Genomic DNA, 18,478 nt, shown 5'->3' on the forward strand with positions numbered 1-18,478 from the left:
AAATGTCTTTCCATTTGTGTCGTTTTCGTTTGACTGCCGCTTATACCTTCGCAGCTAGAATCATTGCTGGGCACAGAGTGTTGTAGAGTACTCACCTAGCGAGCGTCTCCCTGGAGAGCCAGTCGCGGTTGCGCAGCAACGCCCGCCCGCAGAAGGCAGCGGCCAGCAGGAGTGCGGCGGCCACGAGCAGCGGCCTTCCGCGGTGGCCGAGCCGGCCCCACAGCAGCTGCGCGCCGTAGCTCACCAGCAGCACCCCACCTAAGCTGCCAGCGACGCCTCAGTCACCCCGCCACACTCACCACCAGCGTACCGAAGCAACAGGACATTTGACATCGACAACACTAACCCCAAGTGTTCCGTTATCCCGTCAGTATCGGAAATAAGTGTCACATTGACGGTACTGCAGGGGATAAACTTTTTTGAAACAAAAAAAGATTAAGACACAATACAATGAAAGACATTCGTTGCCAGTGGGTATTGGTTATCACTGTGGCAAGTTGAAAATTTGTGCCAGACCAGCATTCGAACCCGAGTCTCCTGCTTACCATGCAGATATGCTGACCACTACACCAACTGGACACAGTGATTACCACAACCGCGTGGATTACCCTAGCACGCTAACTATCAAACAAAAATTCTCCACTTATACCACATACTAGTGATGTAGAATTAGTGTCTGACAGGCGTCGACCGACGGTAGTCCACGCAGCTTTGGTGACCACACTGTCCAGAGCGCATCTGCTATTAAGCAGAAGACAGAGGTTCTAATCCTGGCCAGACACTAAATTTCAACTCGCCCCATTGATATAAACCAGTGTCCCGGTTCATAGTGGCTGTCAGATCATAATGGTATCTGTTCTTTCAGACATGTCCAAACAAACAGATATACTAATGGCCATTAAAATTGCTACACCAAGAAGAAATGCAGATGATATACGGGTATTGATTCGACAAATATGTTATACTATAACGAACATGTGATTACATTTTCACGCAATTTCGGTGCATAGATCCTGAGAAATCAGTACCCAGAACAACCACCTCTGGCGGTTATAACAGCCTTGATACGCCTGGTTATTGAGACAAACAGAGCTTGGATGGCGTGTACAGGTACAGCTGCCTATGCAGCTTCAACACGACACCACGGTTCATCATGAGTAGTGATCGAATGAAGAGTAGAGCCACGCATCGTAACACATCTGAAAAGTAACGTCCCCTGTTCATAGTGCCGTCAATGCGACCGAGATGAGTAACCAATGGCACCCCATACAATCACGCCGCGTGATACGCCAGTATGGCGATGACGAATACACGCTTCCAATGTGCGCTCACTGCGATGTTGCCAAACACGGATGCGACCATCATGATACTGTAAACAGAAACTGGATTCATGCGAAGAAATGACGTTTTGCCATTCGTGCACCCAGGTTCATCGTTGAGTACACCATCGCAGGCACTCCTGTCTGTGATGCATCATCAAGGGTAAGCGCAGCCTTGGTCTCCGAGCTGATAGTCCATGCTGCTGCAAACGTCGTCGAACAGTTTGTTGTCTTGCAAACGTCTGCATCTGTTGACTCAGGGATCGAGACGTTGCTGCACGATCCGGTACAGCCATGCGGATAAAATGCTCGTCAACTCGGCTGCTAGTGATACGAGATCGTTGGGATCCAACACGGCGTTCCGTATTACCCTCCTGAACCCACCGATTCCATATCCTGCTAACAGTGATTGGATCTCGACCAACGCGAGCAGCAATGTCGCGATACGATAAACCGCAATCGCGATAAGCTACAATCCGACCTTTATCAAAGTCGGAAACGTGGTGGTACGTATTTCTCCTCCTTACACGAGGCATCACAACAAAGTTTCACCACGCAACGCCGGTCAACTTCTGTTCGTGTATAAGATATCGGTTGGAAACTTTCCTCATGTCAGCACGTTGTAGGTGCCGCCACCGGTGCCAAACTTGTGTGAATACTTTGAAAAGCTAATCATTTGCAATATATATATATATATATATATATATATATATATATATATATATATATATATATATATATATATGGCCTATTCACAATACAAGTAGCCTGATGGAAAATATGCTATCTTCTCATGAATCAGTTTGATTATAAGTTCACTAGACCAATAGTTACCCATGGCAGACATGTGAACTTCATATTAATACCACGTATCATCGTATCTATATCTGATAATGACCTAAGATCAGAGAGCTCAAGATTAAGCAATTAATTGAGTTACGTCCTATGAAACTAATGTCACTCGCTGTTGATTAGATTATTTAGAACTGTCAAACCGTGAGGATGTTCGCCTTCATAGCTGAGTGGTAAGTGCAACTGACTGCCAGAAAAGGACTTGTGTTCTGTTCCCAGTACTGCTAGGGAGTTTTCATTGGTGAGAGTACTGATATGGGGTGCACTCAGCCTCATGAGGCCAACTTAGGAGCTGCAGTTCTGAGGTCAAGAAGCCCAAGAAAAACCGGGACAGTAGTGTGCTGACCACATGCCACTCCATACCACATCCAATGACGCGAGGCCTCCAATGACACCAGAGGATGACATGGCGTTTTGTCTTGCTTGATTTGGCGATTTAGGACAAGAACACGAAATATAAAAAATGAAATTTGCAAGAATATTTATTATTATGTTCTAGTTATTGTTCTAAATAGTCTTTGACATTTAATATTCGTTAAAAATCTTGTTGGTTTACAGAATCAGCGAAGATGCGATTAGAGTACCTCAGTGTTTCTCAAAGTGCTCAGTCGTCTGAACTCTGCTGGTGTCATCTCTGTTAAGCCAAATCCTTTCTAGCGCACTTCGCAGTCTGTAGGCTGACAGGTCAGCCTGCTACCTGCAAAATTCTGATGTATGGGATGGAACAGTACTGAGGTGGCATGGCGGTAGACACAAGCCTGGAGCGGTGTTCCATTGGTTTACCCAACTCGGCCTCAATACCTGTATAGTTGTGGCACCTACAAGCTGGCACCAACTGCCTGGTCTCTGAGGGGACCCAAATTCAAAGTCTGCAGCTGGGTGCATCCCTTACCTGACCTACTGATGGGAGCTGCTTGCCTGTCCAGTACTTCTTCACCTTCTTGAGAGCAGAACACCTGATGTAACAATGCACTCTGAAGGTAGGTAACACACCGAGTGTGGCCGCCTTGTCGCCTTCTGGCATCTGTGCAGTACCAACATGCTGCTTTGTCTTACACTGACTTGGGCTCTGGCATTTGGGGTCGATTCACACCATCGGGAACCCACCAGCTGCTGCTGTACGAAACCTTGGTAAATTGATTATCATGTTTGTATCACTGAAGCTATAATTCTACAACTGCCAAGAAAGTGGTCCTTTGTACTCATTGCCCTGCTCACCATCCTGAATCATCCTAACGTCTTACAGTCCCACGGACTATTGGACCATCCTGGCGCTCATGGGGGTGCCGACTTACAACGAGTTCAAGCAGAAGCGACTAGGCAGTTTTACCCAGTAACAGTGCTTAGAGGGTCGCTAGCATATTACAGTACTGGTGAAAATATAGGGGAAATGGTCATCCATGATGTAGAAATGAACTTTCTGGTTGATTTGCATTGTAATCAGACTACGTGATCCACAGTTACACCATGGTGAATACTAATAAAACATCACAGCCCTACTACCAGCCTTTGTATACTTGGGGTCCAGTTTCAGACCCACTGAAAATGAGCAGCCTTCTGTGCCACTGCGACCAAAGGCATTATGGGAACACCGACTCCAACGTTAATTGGATGAAATTGGTTATGATGGACCTGCACTCGCTGACAGCAACACTTCATGTTGGATTGAAATCAACTGTCATTAACAAGGAATGACATCTCTCCAAATAGCACACCATTCCCTGTAGACATGTTGGACAGTCTGCACTGCTATATCAATAAACTGGTCTGCTTTATACACAGTCATGAACTCGTTGAAGTATGATAGATCCTTCCTGTCGTTCTGTGGTATCTCTTGTCGAACACTGCTCCATTTCTGTACAAGCCATTGATAGTGTTGCACATATGCCCTCTGCACGAACGATACTGTCCGATCTGCTCAGTGAAAGGCCACAGTCAGCCACAGTGGCGATTTAAATTTCCTCATGCTGTGATGCCTTGGTCCTCTACGTAACTTGGGCAGAGTCACTATAAATATTCCTGCTCAGATCCTAGCAGCGTCTGCTAACCAGTCGAAGATCCCATGTAGGCCAATCAACTTCGTCTTAGCCGCTTCATCTGCTAGCTGCTGGTGTACAAGTTCCTGGTAGACATCATGATTCCAGGGCTCGAACCAAAACCGATTCAAAATCACCAAGTAGCGACCACTTCCAGGGTGGATCCTTATAGCCTCCAGCCATTTGCAATAGGTTTTGGGTTGGGGGCGTGCGCGGCTGGCTGACTGCTGCAGCAAGCAGGCTGTCAGCATAATTTCGGCTTCTGTCCTCCGAAGCTTCACTTTGAGCTCTCGTCTGCAAGGCCATCACCAACCACTGATCCTTGGGTGTGGCAGCACTCCTGCCTGTGTCCATGTGGGATCACTACCAAACACGCAGCCATGTGGTGTGCTGAGGTAGGCACTGGAGCCTGGGAGTCAGTCCACGCCATTGATTAGCCGCTGTCAATCACTGTATGAATAAAGACTGTATTTGCTTCTTGAGATGTTCTAGGTCTACGACAATTATGTTGCTGGTGTTGTGCAAGCCATCGTCCTGCACATACCGCTATGGGTTAGAGACGTCCTTCCTGAGAATTAATGGTGATTGCAGTCCCAATAATATTACAGGAGTCCACTGCTATACCTTACGGCAGTGATGGAATATTTCTTGAATGATAGCTACTAGTTGTACATCTTTGAAAACTCTGTAAACCGACTAGGGTTCTCCATTGAGAGTGACTATCATTTAGAGCAGCTAGCTCACAAGACTGATTCAAGAAATAGTGCACCAAGTCTTCTCAGAATAAAGGTTTATGAAGGCAATTAAACAAATACAGGAATGTTACTAAGGCGTACATATACTTTCCCACGTAGTCAATATGTTGTCTAAACAGTTTTTGCATCAGTAAACTATATACAAACTTGAATTAAAGATATGGTATAGATAAGGAGACAATTATCAACTTCCTGAATTTCAGCCTCGGTTCTTAAGTCGCAATCAGCCAGGTGCTTCTTTAGTGGTGCGAAGACATGAAAGTCTTAAACGTAAGACCATGTGAGGCATAACCAAGACATTATGCACTAAGACATTACTGTCCGACCACACGACACCTTTCGGAAGAAATTCCGTTCTTTCCATTCAAATCGGCCTCTGCAATAGTTGCATTGTAGGAAAGTATTTGGCAGGATTCCTGGATTCTCCGAGGACGAGAAAAGCAACCAGCGGTACACCCTCTATCTCCCAAACGAATTTGGACATAACTTTATCCACGCTTACCTTTCGTTTGAAATTCTTACGGGAGTGCGAGAAGGTGAGGAAACAGACGAGCGGTGTTTTCATGACATTGACGATTTCTTCATCTCAAAAGCTTCATCATAGCTAAAGGTACACCTCTATTCTCTTAGCTTGATTCTCATCTCTGTATTTGAAATCCACTAACATTTAGGGATGATAGCTTACAAGATTGGTTCATTAAATGGGGTACCAGGACTTGTCAGAATAAAGGTTTATTTCTGTATATGAAATCCACTATACTGCCAATGTAGATGCTGACTTCGTGAGCACGCTGCCTAACAAGGGTGACATGATTGGCTTGATTAAACCCTTCGACACGCCGTTCGTTGTCATCAGAAATGGGTGTCGTTGGCAGCCCTGCCCTTTTACTCGTTACACACGTCTTCTGCCTTCATAAATTTCATGGCACCAAAACGACACCTCTTGTGACATAACACTCGCTTCCTGATCTGCAACTGGAGACCTCTTCTTCTTACACAAAATCTATTGACTTCGACTGCCTGTCTTGACTGTCATCAGCTCCACATTAAACGGTATGTCGAGACTCACACGCATAGCTGCTTCCATCTTCAAGTGACGGTCTTAACCCATTACCATATTTCTTGTCTTCACACTGATTTTGACTCATATAGGATATTTAGATGCCTTGCTTATTAAACCACACTCCTAAAATCAAAGGTGTTTCTTAGTAGTACAAGAGGTAATGGAGAATTCTAGGAAAATCCTTACAAAAATATGTCGCGGACAGACATTTGCGCTCACAGTGTGATATTGTGAGACATACACCATGTGACACCTGGCTGAAAATTACTTACGGTTTCGTGGCACCCTCCATTGGTAATGCTGGAATTCAATATGGTGTTGGCTCATCCTTAGCCTTGATGACAGCCTCCACTCTTCCAGGCATACGTTCAATCAGGTGCACGAAGGTTTCTTGGGGCAATGGAAACCCATTCTTCACGGAGTGCTGCACTGAGAAGAAGTATCGATGTCGGTCGGTGAGGCCTGCCACGAAGTCGGCGTACCAAAACATCCCAAATGTGTTCTGTAGGATTCAGGTCAGAACTCTGTGCAGTCCAGTGTACTACAGGGATGTTGCTTTCGTGTGACCACTCTGCTACAGGCCGTGTATTAAGAACAGGTGATCGATTGTGTTGAATGATGCATTCGCCATCCTCGATTTGCTCTTCAACAGTAAGAAGCAAGAAGGTGGTAAAAACATCAGTGTAGGCCTGTGCTGCAATAGTGCCACGCAAAACAACAAGGGGTACAAACCTCCTCCATGAAAAAACACGACCACACCGTAACACCACCGACTCTGAATTTTATTGTTGGCACTACACGCTCTGACAGATGACGTTCACCGGGAATTCGCCGTACCCACACCATTCCATCGAATAGCCACTTTGTGTACCATGATTCGTCACTCCACACGACGTTTTCTCACTGTTCAGTCGTCCAGTGTTTACACTCCTTACACCAAGAGAGGCGTTGTTTGGCATTTACCAGCGTGATGTGTGGCTTATGAGTAGTAACTCGACCATGAAACCCACGTTTTCTCATCTCCCACCTAACTGTCATAACACTTGCAGTGGATCCTGATGGAGTTTGGAATTACTGTGTGATGGTGTGGATAGATGTCTGCCTACTACACATTACGTCCCTCTTCCACCGTCGGCGGTCTCTGTCAGTCAGTGGACGAGGTCGGCCTGTACTCTTTTGTGCTATACGTGTCCTTTCACGTTTCCACTTCACTATCACATCGGAAACAGTGGACCTAGGTATGTTTAGGTGTGTGCAAATCTAGCCTACAGACGCATGACACCCGACCGCCTGACCACGTTCGAAGTCCGTGAGTTCCACAGAGATCCTATTCTGCTCTCTCTCGATGTCTAGTTACTACTAAGGTAACTGATATGGAGTACCTAGCAGTAGGTGGCAGCACAGTGCACCTAATATGAAAAACATATGTTTTGGTGGGTGTCAGGATATTTTTGGTCACATACTGTGGCACCGACAACTGTCGATACATCATTCACTCTTATATACCTTTATGAGGTTGTCCTGGCATCAGTCAAGACGTAATAACATGTAGTGGGAACAGTTGAAACAGTTCTGTTATTTCAAGTGGAAGTGTCAGAAATAGTATTTTGTTGGTGTTCAGCTGACAACGTAAATCGACTGACATCTCCCACGTACAGTCAAATGCATCGTCAAGACCGAGTTCATCCTGAAAAAATTTCAGCAACTTGCAGGCAAGGCTTCGCAATTCACCGTCCACAGATCCCACAGTTTGGATTTGGAAGAGCGAATGTTAAGCCGAATAGAAGGAGATATTACAGCTTTTAAAGAACCATACCCACTCCAGAGAGGTGAATTCTGGATGAGCAGATGGTTCGCTTTAGCATCAGTGTTTGGACAGAAACTGTGGGTGACAGTCTGCGAAACAAGTTATTACGTATTGGACATCATCAGTCTTTTGAGAAAGATTACCCTCGCTGTTACGTTACCCCTGTGAGAGGCAAGGCGTAGTAAATGATCAAAAGTATCTGGACACCTGTCACCGGCCATTTATATGGGCTGTGTCCACACTTCAGCCTTATGACGGCTTGAATTCCGCTGGGGATGCTTTCAGTGAGGTGACTGAATTTCTTTTGAGGAGTGGCAGCTCATTCTGCCTCACGAACAGAAACCAGAGTAGGCAGTGACGTTGGGCGCTGGGTTCTGCAACCAAGTCGATGTTCTAAATCATTCCAAATTTTCTCCACCGGGTACCGATCCAATCCTTTTCAGATATGTCATTTCCCACAGACTACTGCCTCACAGATGCTGCCGTATGACAGTGTGCATTGTCATGCTGATACATTCATCGTCTCGGTAGTAGTCCTCTACAGTACACGGTAAGAAATGTTACAACATGTCTTATCCTTAAGCAATTAGCGTTTCCTTAAGCGCAATAGGAAGGCCACATCCTAACCACGAAGATCGCTACCATATGTAAAGCCTTCTTCTCCACGCTTCACTATTAGCAATACACGTGATGGCAGATATGACATTCGCCATATTCTTCGCGAAGCCTGCGATTGACACAAAGTACAACGTAATCTATTAATCCAAATTATTCGTTTCCAGGCATCCATTGTCCCACGGCGTCGTCTTTACATCACACCACGTGTTGCTAAGCACTGACCACGGACACGTATGGCTCATGAAGAGCTGGTTAACCTGTTTACCCCATTCTTTGTAACTCCTTACACACGGTCGCTGTGTTAGCTGGATCACTAGCAGTATTTTGGAACTCACGACTGATTTCTTCCAATGATGTTACGCGATTTTTTGCAGTGTCATACAGAATGATCTCTCCATCTGTACGTGAGATCTGCCCAATGTTAGTTTTGCAGTGGTTGATCCTTCGCGATGCCCAAGGACAACCATATCACCAATAGCAGACTTGACCATCTTTAGAAGGGCTCAGATGCTGTTACTCACGTGATATCCAATAAACTAGCTATTGGATATTATGTGTTCGAAGATACTGAGGTCTCCTGATCGGCCCATTCTGCTTCTCTACCGACAACACAAACCCCCTACCCCTCCCGCGCTTCTTTTTATACTGGCGTATCCACGTCTCGTGACGTCTGGTACTACATTCCGAATTATGTAGCAGTGTTCAGATACTTATGATAAGAAACTGCGTATAGTTTACGCAGAATGAGGTACCACCCCATTCGTTACACCTCGCATGACTGTACGTAGTACAATTTTAATGAAAGGAGATCCAGTAGCATGGTCTTCCTGTGCGCCTGACTTCAATCCTTCAGATTTCTGGCCGTGGTGAAATGTAAAGTCAATGGTATAATTCACACCCATTAATAAGATGTACGCGTTTCAAGACGATGTGTCCGATGCATATGAACAAATCTCCGGGCAGTTACATTTTTAGGGGAAGACCTGAACGATGTGTAGGAACGTGTGGTGATCACTGAGACGTTCGGTGAGTAGCTATGGTTACTGAATCTTTAGCCCGGCACAACGTCCCAAGCGACTGGAAAAAACAGCAGGTGACTCCAGTACAGAAGAACGGTAAAAGAACGGACCCGCAAAATTACAGGTAAGTATCCCTAACTTTGGTCTGCTGCAGAATCCTTGATCATATTCTCAGGTAATAAACTTTCTTGAGACTGAGAAGCTTATGTCCACTAATCACCATGGTTTGAAAAGCATTTAAGCATTTCTCGGGTGAAATTCGGCTTGCCCTTTCCTTAGACGATACACAGCGATCTGCGGATGAAGGGCAACAGTCATATTCCATATTTATAGGTTTCCGGAAAGCATTTGACAGGGTGCCCTACTGAAAGCTGTTAACGAAAGGGTGATCACTCACCGATATGTGAGTGGCTCGAAGACTTCTTAAGTAATGGAACTCAGTATGTTGTCATCGACGATGAATGTTCCTCAGAGGCCAGAGCATCGTCACGAATGCCACAGTTAACTGTGCTCTTATATACATAAATTATTTGGCGGACAAGGTGGTCAACAATCTGCAGTTTTTTACTGATGATGCTGTGGTGTACAGTAAGGTGCCGAGGTTGAGTAACCGTAGGAAGGTACAAGACAACTTAAACAAAATTTCCAGTTTATGTGAGGAATAGGAGATAGCTCTAAATGAGGAAAAACTTAAGTCAATGCACATGAGTAGGAAGGAAAATCCTATAATATTCGGTTAAAGTATTAGTAGTGCCCTGCTTGACACAGTTTGTTTAACTATCTCTGTGTAACGTTGCAATGCGATATGAAATGGAACGATCATGTCATATCTGTGGTAGAGTAGGCGATAGGTCGACTTCGGTTTATTAGGAGAGTTTACGTGGGATGGGGGGGGGGGGGGGGGAGGGGGTTGGGTTGATTGGAGAAAGAGACCGGAAAGCGAGGTCATCGGTCTCATCGGATTAGGGAAGGACGGGGAAGGAAGTGGGCCGTGCCTTTTCAAAGGAACCATCCCGACATTTGAATGGAGCGATTTAGGGAACTCACGGAAATCCTAAATCAGGATGACAGGACGCGGGTTTGAACCGGTGTCCTCCCGAATGCGAGGCCAGTGTGCTAAGAGGATTTAGGAAACAGTGGTTCACCAGTAAAGGAGATCGCATATAGGACACTGGTGTGGCCTATTCTTGAGTATGGCTTGAGTGTCAGGGATTCGTACCAGGCCAGACTAAAGGAAGACATCGAAGCAGTCCAGAGGTGGGCAGCTAGATTTGTTACCGGCAGGTTCGAACAACAAGTAAGCTTTACGGAGATTCTTCGGGAACTCAAATGAGAATCCCTGGAGGGAGGGCGACGTTCGTTTCGAGAAACACTGCTTTAGAGACCCATAACTTGAAGCTGGCTGACAAACGACGCTACTGCGGCAACATACGTTGCGCGTTAGGACCACGAAGATAAGATTCGGGAAATTAGGTCTCAAAAGAAGACACATAGATAGTCGTTTTTCACTTGCTCTGTTAGCGTGTTTGCGGGTGCAAGAAGAAAGGAAATTACCAGTAGTGGTACAAGGTAATCTTGCCAAGCAGCACGCACCACTATGTAGATACAGAAGTGCGGTTGCAAGTACACTTGTGGTGTAAGATGAAGTTTGAACGATGATAAAGAGGACGTTGCGTCCTCTGAATCTTGGGATGGGCAGTCAGTCAGCCGATGGACGGAAACGGCGGACGGAAACGGCGGAGACGCAACCTGGGGCACAAACGAGGCGGGGGGTGGGGGGGGGAGAGGGCTGTAAGCTAATGAGACGCAGCCAGCCACTCTCTCTCTCTCGGTCTCTCTCTCCCTGTCTTCCTCTCTCTTTCTCTCGCGCTGATATGTACGAAGAACGGCACGCTGGTGTAAACTACGCTTTCCAGTACTGCCATATGTGAAAGTGACTATTATATGCTAGAGTGATTATCAGTTATTGTTGCCAGTGGAATTAGATTGCAAAAAGCGGTGGAGTGGAATTCGTTTGCTAGTTGGTAGTGCTCAATTATATTTCTGTTACTGATTATGGTGCTCAGTAATATTTCTGTTACTGGTAAGCCGGCCTTGTCGCCGAGCGGTTCTAGACGCTTCAGTCTGGAACCGCGCGACCGCTACGGTCGCAGGTTCGAATCCTGCCTCGGGCATGGATGTGTGTGATGTCCATAGGTTAGTTAGGTGTAAGTAGTTCTAAGTTCTAGGGGACTGATGACCTTAGAAGTTAAGTCCCATAGTGCTCAGAGCCATTTGAACCATTTTTTTCTTACTGGTTAAGTTTATTCAAAACATTTTTTACTGCTGTGTGGCTGGAACACTATATTGTGCCAGATCGGCGTTAGGGCTTCGTCTTGCTTCATGCATTTAGTTTCTTTTACGGTGTAGCTTTTCTTGGTTGTGGTCTCGGCGCGGGTCTTGTGTTTTGTTGGTGTGGCATGAAATTGCCTCCTAGAACCAAATAGTGTATCTTCAAGGTATACAGTTCACTTTATGTTTAGTATAAACTCGATGGTTTATCGGATTTACTAGAGATGAAGGTTTTTCCTCGTTCCTCGTATCATCTGAATTGGTACTAAGCTAATTGTTTTTTATTGGTTACTTGTGTTGCTGCTGTATGCCTTTTATGTAATATTAAATGAGAGTTAGATTTTTCTATAAGCATTATTTGTTTACAGGCTTTCACCATTCAGTGCACTCGTGGCTCCTACTACACATAAGAGCCAAGGAAACTGGTACACCTGCCTAATATCGTGTAGGGCACGCAGAAGTGCCGCAACACGAGGAGGCATGCATTCGGCTAATGTACGAAGTTGTGATGCAGCGAAATGATATCATGAATCCTGCAGGGCTGTCCATAAATTCATAAGAGTACGATGGGGTGGAGATATCTTCTGAACAGCACGTAGCAGGGAATCCCACAATATGCTCAATAATATTCATAACTGTAGAGTCTGGTGGCCAGCGGAAGTGTTTATAATCGAAGAGTGTTCCTGGAGCCACTCTGTAGCAATTCTGGACGTGTGCGGTGTCGCATTGTCCTGCTGGAATTGCCCAATACCGTCTGAATGCACAATTGACCTGAATGGATGCAGGTGATCAGATAGGATGCTTACGCAAGCGTCACCTGTCAGAGTAGTATCTAGACGTATCAGGGGTCCCATGTCACTCCAATTGCACATGCCCCACACCATTACAGATCCTCTACCCGCTTGAACAGTCCCCTGCAGAAATTCAGTGCCCAGAGATTCATGCGGTTGTCTCCATACCCGTACACGTCCATCTGCTCGATACAATTTGAAACGAGACTCGTCCGACTAGGTAAGATGTTTCCAGTCATCAAAAGCACAATGTCGGTGTTGACGGGCCCAGACGATGCGTAAAACTATCTGTCATGCAATCATCAAGGGTATACGAGTGTGCCTTCCGCTCTGAAAGGCTATACCGATGACGTTTCGGTGAATAGTTCACACGCCAACACTCGTTGATGGCCCAGCATTAAAATCTACAGCAATTTGCGAAATGATTGCACTTCTGTCACGGTGAACGATTCCGTCCAGTCGTCTTTGGTCTCGTTCGTGCAGGATCTTTTTACGGCCCCAGCGACGTCGAGGATTTGATGTTTTATTTATTCGTGATATTCACGGTACGCTCGTGAAATGGTCGCACGGCAAAACCTCCCTTCATCGCTACACCGGAGACGCACTGTTCCATTGCTCGGTCGCCGACTGTAACACAACGTTCAGACTCGCTGAAGTCTTGGTAACCTGCCATTGTAGCAGGAGTAACCTATCTAACAACTACGCCAGAGACTTGTGTTATATAGGCGTTCTGATTACAGCACAGTATTCTGCCTGTTTACATATTTCTATATTTGAATTCCCATGTCCGTACGAGGTTCTTTGGCACTTCAGTGAGTTAAGTTTTCACTTTTAATTGTTTTCAATATTTAGTGTGCTGTTGGCGCCAGTATCACATCAGATCTGGTTGCATGTGCACGTATGTCCAAAAAAAAAAAAGTTTCAAATGGCTCTGAGCACTATGGGACATAACATCTGCCCGAGGCAGGATTCGAACCTGCGACCGTAGCAGTCTCACGGTTCTGGACCGAAGCACCTAGAACCACTCGGCCACCGCCGCAGGCTATGTCTAAAAGTGTGCACGTATATGATGGCTATTTTATTTTTGCTGCTTCCGATTACCCACTGAATTAAAGCCTTGCAACATCCGCATAAGTTTTGTGTGGTGTCTCCAATATGCCCATCGATCATGTTACATTGTACTTGTTAGTTCAGAATACCTAGTTGCTAGGTAAAGATGCTTAGAACAATAATGTCTCCAGCCAAACGTGAAGTGCCTGCTGAAGGGTTCCGCCTGATTTCATGCAGCCCACATAACGTAACTGTCACGCGTTTCCTTCTTCATGACAACTCTCGGCCGCACACTGCAGGTGCAACAAGAATGAGCCCGAAGAGTTTCTGATGGAAAGTGTTTGATCAGCCACCCAGCAGTCCAGACCTTGCATCCTCTGGTTTTCATTTCTTCACTCACATGAAGCACAGGCTATTATGTCAGAAATTGGGCACAGATAGCGAGCTCTAGACCAGCATACAGAACTGGCGAAAATCACCTTCTATGACGATGGCACTGGAAATTTCGGACCGTGTTACGAAAAATGTCTAAGTTGCAGCGGCGGCTATGTAGGGAAGTAGCTGGAATCAATAGATAAATGTTGGAAATAAAACATTTTTTATTTTCACTGACGTTTCCATTTCGCGGCCCATATGAGGTTGAAAAAACACGCCTGTTGTAATTTATGTGATTTAGGAGAAGGTCTTGATGCTTAGTTAGTACAAACAGGAATTAACAGTGCATGATTTGTAAACGTACTTTAGTGGTTTTGAAGATGAAGATTGATTTGTCTTGTCACTAATTTTATTCAAATGTATATGGCTATTACGCTATGGCACTTTGGCCGATTGTGACTTAATGCATGCAGCGATGTGTGAAGCTATGAGTGTTTTCGTTAACAAATTTGATTTGCTACTTGTCACTGTTTGAAACCATCGCGTTCCACTTCCCATGACAGACTTTGTACCATTTCAACCACCCCAGAGCAGATCCTGCAGTGTCAAGAGACAGAAGGCTATCATAGGACAGAATGGCCCAAATCTGAGTAAGTACTTGTTTGCGAACTTATGTACTACTTTGAGTAGCACTGTATCCTTTAAGACAGTAGGACGCAATTTTTAAACACAATGTATAGATGATGGGTATTCAATATGTAATGCTACACACATTTTTCTCTGTCAATTTCTACTGAAAAAATGGGGGATTGGTTTGAAGCATAGTGGAATTTTCCAGCTTCAGCCCCTAAAGCGTAATGAAGTTCCTTTAGGTGCCAGTGTTCTACACAGGACCGAGAATGGCTTCTGTAAGGCAGGTGCGTTACAAGCAGGAACCTGTCATTTAGTTCCTTTTGGGGGAAAACCAGAGCATCGAAGGTATTCATAGCGATTGCCGAATGTCTATAGAGACCTGGCATTAATCAAAAGCACAGTGAGTCATTGGGTGAGGCATCCGTCATCGTCACAAAAAGGTCGCGCAAACCTGTTCGATTTCCTGTGTCCTGGACGACTGATGTATTGGAACCTGCGGGCACTCTCATTAGAGGTGACCAACAGACCATAATGAAATGTCTCGAAGCTCAACTGTAAGTCTCTGTTGGTAGTACTGACACATTCGTCCACCACCTGGGGTGCTCAAAGGTGTGTGTCCTGATTCAGCAAACCGTTGTTTACGACATCGCCCAGTACAGCGATATCACGGAAGCATAAAGGTCCTCCCAGAATCGTTGGGTAAGGCCGTCGCATTGAGCGGAAATTACGTTGAAAAATAGGGTTTTGAAGCCAAAAGATTGGGGAATAGCGTGGTGTACTTGGAATCCTGAATAAAACCACCAGCATTCAGACAAAAAAGTGTTGCATTACTTGTTGAACGCCCCTCGTAGAGTAGTATTTGCAGTGGCAAGCAAGCACTTTCAGCTACAGAAATGGCAAAAGCGGGCGCGGCTGTACCTGGGCATGTAGAGGACGCGCTCGGCGAGCACGAAGCCGACGGTGATGAAGAGGTTGGAGGCCGGCAGGAAGGGCAGCGTGAGCAGCAGCACCCCTAGCAGAACCGCCGGCGGCCGCTGCGGCTGCGGAGCACACAAGGCGCGCCCAGCCCCGTCAGCCCCTGCGTCTCAGCGTTTAAATCTTGATTCCAAGTCTACTGTCTCCCACATAGATCTCAAGATGGCACAATAAATCCTATTTTGGTCACAATGATTAATACACAGTTGGAAATAAATGCAGCATCCTCAAGGACAACATTTTACTGACAGGTGAGGTGACAGGTAGTTCATCGTTCCTAGAGAGTATGATAAGACACTCAGGCCAAATGCATTCTATGTGACACAGTGAAGGGTGGCCAGACAGTCGTATCAATACACACTGTACCACCTCTCCCCCACCCTCACCACCCATCCCCTATTCCTGCGTCCCACCTCTGGCGGCAACAAAGTAATTTGTTCTCTAGTGCAAACGATTCTAAAGGTGCCGAATGGTACTCTGTGATAGTCTCTAGAAGAACGGAAGGTTTCAAATGATTGGAAAAGAGCACAGGCGGTTCCAGTCTTCAAGATGGGTCGTCGAGCAGATGCGCAAAACTATATGCCTATATCTCTGACATCGATCTGTGGTAGAATTTTAGAACATGTTCTTATCTTGCGTATCATGTCATTTCTGGAAACCCATAATCTACTACGTAGGAATCAACGTGGATTCCGGAAACAGCGATCGTGTAAAACACAAATCGCTTTATTTGTTCATGAAACCCAGAAAATATTAGATACAGGCTCCCAGGTAGATGCCATTTTCCTTGACTTCCGGAAGGCGTTCGATACAGTTCTGCACTGTCACCTGATAAACAAAGTAAGAGCCTACAGAATATCAGATCAGCTGTGTGGCTGGATTCAAGAGTTTTTAGCAAGAAGAACACAGAATGTTGTTCCCAATGGAGAGACGTCTACAGATGTTACAGTAACCTCTGGCGTGCCACAGAGGAGTGTTATGGGACCATTGCTTTTCACAATATACAGGGGGATCAAAAAGTCAGTATAAATTTGAAAACTGAATGAATCACGGAATAATGTAGATAGAGAGGAAAAAATTGACAAACATGCTTGGAGTGACATGGAGTTTTGTTAGAACAAAAAAAAAAAAAATACAAAGATTCAAAAAATATCCGACAGATGGCTCTTCGTCTCATCAGAATAGCAATCATTAGCATAACAAAGTAAGACAAAGCAACGATTATGTTCTTTACAGGAAATGCTCAATATGTCCACCATCATTCCTCAACAATAGCTGTAGTCGAGGAATAATGTTGTGAACAGCACTGTAAAGCATGTGCGGAGTTATGGTGAGGCATTGGCGTCGGATTTTGCCTTTCAGCATCCCTAGAGATGTCGGCCGATCACGATACACTTGCGACGTCAGGTAACCGCAAAGCCAATAATCGCACGGACTGAGATCTGGGGACCTGGGAGGCCAAGCATTACGAAAGTGGCGGCTGAGCACACGATCATTACCAAACGATGTCCGCAAGAGTTCTTTCACGCGTCGAGCAATATGGGGTGGAGCGCCATCCTGCATAAACATCTTTAAGTTCCAGCTGGTGTGTATCAGCCAGGCTCTCACCCGTCACGGTAGCACTCACTGACGTTTTCCTGTCCAGCGCCATCTGTCGGACATTCAAATTTATACTGACCTTTTGATCACCTGGTATATAAATGACCTAGTAGAAAGAGTCGGAAGTTCCATACAGCTTTTCGCGGATGATGCCGTAGAATACAGAGAAGTTGCAGCTTTAGAAAATTGCAGCGAAATGCAGAAAGATCTGCAGCGGATAGGCACCAGGTGCAGGGAATGGCAACTGACCCTTAACAAAGACAAATGTAATGAATTGCGAATAAATAGAAAAAAGTATCCTTTATTGTATGACTATAAGATAGCGGAACAAACACTGGTGGCAGTTACTTCTGTAAAATATCTGGGAGTATGCGAACAGAACGTTTTGAAGTGGAATGCTCATATAAAATTAATTGTTGGTAAGGCGGGTGCCAGGTTGAGATTTATTGGGAGAGTCCTCAGAAAATGTAGTCCATCAACAAAGGAGGTGGCTTAAAAAACATTCGTTCGACCTATATGTGAGTATTGCTCATCAGTTTGGGATCCGTACCAGGTCGGGATGTCACAGGAGATAGAGAAAATCCAAAGAAGAGCGGCGCGTTTCGTCACAGGGTTATTTGGTAAGCGTGATAGCGTTAAGGAGAAGTTTAGCAAACTGAAGTGGCAGACTCTGCAAGAGAGGCGCTCTCCATCATGGTGTAGCTTGTTATCCAGGTTTCGAAAGGGTGCGTTTCTGGGTGAAGTATCGAATATATTGCTTCCCCTACTTATACGTCCCGAGGAGATCAATAATGTAAAATTAGAGAGATTCGAGCGCGCACGGAGACTTTACGGCAGTCGTTCTTCCCGCGAACCATATGCGACTGGAACAGGAAAGGGAGGTAATGACAGTGGCACGTAAAGTGCCCTCCGCCACACACCGTTGGGTGGCTTGTGAAGTATAAACGTAGATGTAGATGTAGACCGGCTCAAGAATATTGCTCCTTTTGTACCAGTCTGTCGATGGCCCTTTCAGGACCTGGAGAATGAGTAAGATCCTGCTTCATCATGTTCCTTGCCTGTTCAATTCATGAGAGATTTGGTTATCTTGACGCAGCCGTATGTGAACGTACCTTCCGCTGCTGAAGGAGCGCACCACCCTGTTGTCGATGAAATCTCAATGGAACGGTGATAACAGTCTGTGAATTGTAGCTAGTACTGGTTTCCTTACCCTGCAGAAAAGCGAAATATGACGGCTAAGTTGTAATTGATTGTC

Source organism: Schistocerca gregaria, chromosome 7, assembly GCF_023897955.1.
Source record: "Schistocerca gregaria isolate iqSchGreg1 chromosome 7, iqSchGreg1.2, whole genome shotgun sequence".
Lineage (NCBI taxonomy): Eukaryota > Metazoa > Arthropoda > Insecta > Orthoptera > Acrididae > Schistocerca > Schistocerca gregaria.